This window comes from Pocillopora damicornis, chromosome 9 (genome assembly GCF_964200805.1).
Source record: "Pocillopora damicornis chromosome 9, jaPocDami1.2, whole genome shotgun sequence".
In the NCBI taxonomy this organism is placed as follows: domain Eukaryota; kingdom Metazoa; phylum Cnidaria; class Anthozoa; order Scleractinia; family Pocilloporidae; genus Pocillopora; species Pocillopora damicornis.
This window is the reverse complement of record NC_142678.1, coordinates 20,679,335-20,685,490: the sequence shown is the minus strand read 5'-3', so window position 1 is coordinate 20,685,490 and position 6,156 is coordinate 20,679,335. Positions and strand designations below refer to the sequence as shown.

Here is a 6,156-nt window from a genome sequence, read left to right as displayed (position 1 = left end):
GGCTCTTCGTGATCCGTTAGTACCAAAAAATATTGAAGACCCAAAATCAATTAAAAAACCCTTTGGGTGGAAAATATATATCTCTTTACGGTTAAGATATCAAAAAATCAAAAACAAATAAACACATTAAAAATGAAAAATATGTGAATGAAGAATTTTAATTGAAGATAAAGCTTGCAATGATAAAAATTCACATAATTTTAATCTAAAGTTGTAATAATCACTAAGAATTTGAATATCGTATGGAAGAGCATTAAATAGAGACACAGCGTCTACATTAGTTATCCCGTTTTAATTTACTAAGAAAATGCTATCGGTAAATTGAGTTGCAAAAAGCCATCGATTCGTTTTGATTATCAACCATCATGTTGTGCTTACGGAGCGCGATGGCTGATTACAATGTCAGTCAGTTATAGTCTAAGACGGGTAGAACCAGTCTGCTGTTCACCGAAATTGAATCCTGCATTATAAACCTGATCAAGAGGAATAAAAAGCTTAAATTTGATGATATTTGAAGGAATATTCCTGATATAATCTCACATAGTTTTGTCCATTTATCATTCTCTGTCTGGGATGTCACATTCTCAGTTTTTAATTTCTCTTAATTAACTTGAAGAGGTTTAAAGAGGTCTGTTCTTCTCTGTAAAGGTTTTCCTTCTGGCGATATAATTCAACTACTAAATGCCCGAAAAACCAGTAAAAAAGCCTATGTGCTTGTTAGCTTATTTCTTTGATGTTATTCTTTTTTCCAGCATATGCAGTTCAAACTTGGTAACTTCCCGAATGAAAAAAAAGAAAGACTTTGGTGGTCTTTTTGCACAAAGGTCGTGCAGTCATTTGTCTCTGCCACAAATGAGACCTTATTCCGTGTGATTTTGAGACGGGACACCACAATATCAGACAACTGCAAGCTTGGTAAATAAATAAGTTATTTAAAGAAGATTCGTCAGGCTAGTCACTGGCTGACGAACAGATAATAATATGCTTTATATTCCAGTTAGCATGTCTTGCTGATAATGATAATAGGAATATTTAAAATAATAATGATAAAGATCATACACTGGTGCAATGATAATGCTAATAATCTACAGGTTTGATCTCAGTTTTTTTGACCTGCGAATGAAAATCAAGTAAAGCAATAATCCACGCAGGTGAGTTATGATTTTAGCAATTGCAGAAAAGAAACCCGAAAACGTCAAGAACATAATCCACAAATTTTGAAAATATAACCATGTCCTTCATAACACACCTTCAGCATAGCTTTTCTGGAAAGGAAGAAAGACCGTGCTATATAACTTACGTCACGTGTCCCTTTGCCACGTGGGTGGTGGAAAAAGAACGGGAGAAGATAGACAATTATCCATTACCAGAAACAGTAGTCTGAACGACACTTTCTGGAACCTGGAAGAAGTAGCTCGAACACCTCAACAAAGCAGCTGAGTGTAAACCCTGTAGCTCCTCGAAGTCACAGGAGCTGTGTATGTTATCAGGGATGTGACTTGTATACATATGGCAGTTGTCGACTCATTGCTCTGCCAGATATCATACTATGTTCTCCGTTCTCTGATAAATAAGCGAATAAATGAGTATAGGTAAATGAAGAGAAAAATGAGTTCACCGATGAAAACTGACCTTGAACTGTTTTTTTTTTTTTTTCATTGGTCTTTTGTAAGGCTCTTGGCATATCATTTATATCTGCTATGCCCTTATGGAACTATATCTTATGTTTATTTTTGAGTTACGTTAAGATGCCTCGATTTCCGACGAATGCAGGTTAGGTAATAAATGACTGATTTAGAGATAATTTCAAATACCAGACACTGGCTTACGATCATAATATAGCAATGGTTCGAATTCTCGTGGCAAGTCTCTGTGAAAGAAGCTTAGACGCCCCTCGCGATTGAGCGCGAGATATTAAAGACGATTTTAAATTTCAGTCAGCCGCTCTCGATCAGAAAAAAGCAAAAAGACTAATTTCCTTTAACATAGCATGTCGTGGAAGTATCTCGAGCACACCCTTTGGCAGAAATTCTTTCTGTTGCTCCCCAAAGAAAAGGGAACATCTTGTTTCCTTAGTTTTCCTTTGGCGAGGCTTGCCCTTGCTGTCTCTCTCTCTCCCTCTCTCTCTCTCTCTGAAAGGAATGGATGCAGGTAGTATCTTTAGTATCTTTCCATTATCTTTAATGGAAAGGAAATAAATACAAAGGAAATTAAGCAAGTGAAGTTCGCATTCGCTTCTGCTCCAACTCTCTTCATCATATTTAGTGATCAGATCAAAACTCTTTATAACTTCTGCTGCAGCTTATACTTGCTTTTTTTTTGTCTAGTGTAAAAAAAGAAAATAACAAAACCAATTAAAGGTGTTTTAGAGACGTAAAGCAGAGGAAATCGTGCTAGCACCTTCTGAGCTTCTTATCGTGTCTTATAGAAGTAATTTTGAATCAGGAACCCCGTGCGTTTTATAGATGGAACAATACTAGATCTCATTTTTCATCCATGGAGTTGTATCTCTCTCGGAGCAGCCACCGCTGAGTAAAACCATTTCAGGTTTGTTCTGTTTTTCAAATCGTCTTTAGGAGTATTTTGATAATTTGAAAGTTACAGCACTCCGGAAATTTGCAAAATCTGGCATCATACCATTAAGTTCAAGTTACGCCATAATCTGCTGAAACTTGGTTAAAACAAATAAACAATTAGATTTCAAAGCAGACTGCGAGCGTAATCTCATAATCCTTCCCGTAACCCTAATCTTGCTTTAAAATGTTCTTCTTACAAGGCAGTGTTTATATTTTTGAAGAGGAAAATTATTCGCCGTGCATTGTTAGCTGTAGTGGGGATTGGGCACCAGAAATAAATCCCAGTTGAGCGTCTGCGAATCTTCTTCTTTTTTTGAGCCCTACTTGTTTCAGACTGAAGTCTGTCGAGAGAGGTTTGGATTAAGCGGTCAGATGGCAAGGAAATAATTGCTGCTCACACGAGATAAACCTGTTTGCATAAGGATTGACGCTGGAATTGTCTTTCAAATAAAAAAAATAACTAGGTTTTATTTGTCAGTTTCTTCAGTTGTTTTCACCTCCCAAAGTGTGGGTCGAAACAGACTGCTCTAAATGAGATAAAACAGTCATGTAGTATTAAATTAAGATCGAGAGTTGGAACAATGTTTTTTGCGTGCAACAAACAGATATAGGATTACTGCTATGAACAACAATAAGATAAGCTATGGATAAAAACATTTACAGCTACTGTTACCACTACTACTACTACTACTACTACTACTACTAGTAGTAGTACTAGTACTGCTAGTATTACTAGTAGTAGTACTAGTACTGCTAGTACTATTAGTGCTACCAGTACTACTACTTCTACTACTGCTGCTGCTGCTGCTGCATGCTGCTGCTGCATGCTACTGCTGCTACCACTGCTTCTGCTAATACTACTATCAATTCTACCAATACTATAACTACCGATAATTATAACTATAATTATTATCATGACAATTGTGGTTCTACGATGATATTACTATCATTAATGGTAATCGTATAATTTGGTGTCTAAATGGTGTGGCCAGGGAACTTCACACAATGTTTTGCTAAATCTTATTAAAGCAACATTAGAGAAAAATTTAATCACCTTGCGCATCATCACATCAAGGAGTATCGACAGGATGAACACAAAAACAAAATCGCAATCTTTCTCTGGGGTTAATTAACTCTTTACACAGATTGCAACGTTGATCTTTAGATTAAGCCGAAATATACATTTAAAAGCGACGAAAAGGTTTTATTTTCCATTGAAACCACCCTAGTAGAAATAAACTTCCTTAGATTAACTAGGACTTTTCTTGAACGAAACTGAAGCAAATTTCTTTTATATGAAATTAAAAAACATTTTGTAGCTTTGAAATTCACCCCGACTACTCTGCAGGAGACTTAAGATCACTGACCATTAGAGAAGTTAAAAGGGAGGGGAGGGGGGAGATTGACTTGTAGCATTCCCAAGTTGCATGATGTTTGTTCAGACCAAAAGATTATAATCTGTTTTTCAGACATGTTACTCTGAGGAATTTTTTTCCCGTTAAAAAAATCTGCTGCCCGAAAATTTGTCTCCCGTAGAATGTTTTAAGTATTTGCATGGAAATATTTTCTAAGCTGCTCACTGCGAATGATATATTGATACATTCATCATCTTGAATATTCACTTTATCATTTATTTATCAATTTTTACATACTGATAACGAAACAATCGAATTCACATTGAACTTTACTGATTATATAATGTAACATAATTGTTCTAATCTCATCAAATTTTATTGAAATAGTGAAAAGGGGGTTAGAATGAAGCTCATTAAACAGGAATTCTGCTTGTTAGCGAACCCAGAGCATAATTTGGTTTTTACTTGACTGCCTCTCAAGGAGAGTTCAGAGAATAGAGAATGGATTGTTGTGAATCTCACAACCTCTGGCTTACGATTGGGTATAAGTACACTTAGATATCTAATTCAAAGAGTAAAAACACCTATGTTGGTTTTAGTAGGCATAATCACGTTGTGTGGCATAAAAGTAATAAAGCCTCGTGAGAGATTTGAACTCTCGACCCCGTAAGTTTCAATTATTTTAGGAAACCGAAATGGTTCTGTACTTTGATATGACGAGCTCGAGAACAAAAAGGAATCATGCCAAGCCCCGCCCGTGAGAGATTTGAACGCTCGACCCCTGGTTTACAAGACCAGTGCTCTAACCCCTGAGCTAACGAGGCTTTCGATGATTGAAGAGGAATAAACAGAATAAAACAAACACAAAAACAGTATTCGTCTGAATTCACTATTAAGAATCAAGGTATCGGTGATCGGAGAATTTTCCGGTTACGACGCAGAATTCCTAGGCTGAATTTCGATCCCTCACCTCATTTTCAATTCAGACGTGTAGAATATTCTCCCTTACTTCTACTCTTCTACCGCCACTAAATTTTCCAAAAAGATTTCTTACAAAATCCAGGTCTTTAGGAAACAAAGGGCGCCCCTACAATACACTTAGAGGCTTAGTCCACACTAGGTTACGTTAAGATAAAATACGCAACAACATTTGTACAGTCAGGTCTACCGTTCAGACTCATTGCATAGAAGATCATAGAATGCGTGTCCACTGGAAACAGAACTTTCAAAAACGCTCTTTAGAGTGGAGCATTTGAAATCACCAGGGTTCCTTTTTAAAGTAGATGGAGACCATTGAAAATGGAGCGTTTTTAGAACGTTATGTTCTGTATCTATTGGCGGGATAAAGAGGCCCTTGTCAAATGCGCATGCTCAAGAGTGTATTTTTAAAAAGCTTGAAACTGATCGTTTTAGCCTAGACAAACAACCGCGTAATAACTCACTTAGATGTTACAAACTGGTTGGAATCTTTCTGATGCACTTTAAGAATAAACACCCTCTCATATTCATCAAGCGCAATGTTGACGGTACCTAAATTTTTATTTATCATTTTGATCTCTTGAGAGAAATGGTAAACTCGCATGCTTTGAATCCACATCTATAAGCTAAGAATTGTAACTATCTAATACGATATTGCATGAGTACTAACAACTTCACAAAACTCACGTCGTCGAGTGCCCTGATCAAGAAAAACTGTTCGTTATTTGATACAGACGCTGATAGTAAAGAGAACTTGAGTATAGGTTTTAAATTTCTCTACAAGCGTCGTAACGGAAGTTGGCTGAACTAGCAAATTCCTCGACAAGTTTTCCCTTGAGGGGTCTTTCTCTCTCTAACTTTACCTTGCATTTCAGGCTGTGAGCAAGGAGAACTTTCAAGGAAAAGTGATGATAATTATTGAGCTATCATCTCTGACGAAGAAACCGTGGCTAGGGCCATTCCATTTTGTGTAAATTTATCAGCTTGGTAAACTGCAAGCAGTTCATAGCCCTTTTCTCATCTCTTTCCGTTATGCAAATGAAAATAATTCAGCGAAAAAAATTCCAAAATTTGTATAGCATCGGTGCTGCGTAAACTTGGGAAGCAGGGCGCAATCCTGAAATGTCCTCTAACCCGTACATATAAGAAACTGTATATCGTTCGCGATCTTGGCAGTAATTTCGTAACAAGAGCTGCCCCAGTGCCACTGGACGCAATCTATTTGGGAATTGAGTATATCATTACAG

General features: G+C 36.8%; 1 non-coding gene across 1 annotated transcript; it reads right to left on the bottom strand.

Annotated features, from left to right (window-relative positions):
• Positions 1-4,678: 4,678 nt before the first annotated feature.
• Trnat-ugu (transfer RNA threonine (anticodon UGU)) lies at positions 4,679-4,755 on the bottom strand. The gene has a single exon. It is a non-coding gene; the product is annotated as a tRNA-Thr (tRNA).
• Between the last annotated feature and the right edge of the window lie 1,401 nt (positions 4,756-6,156).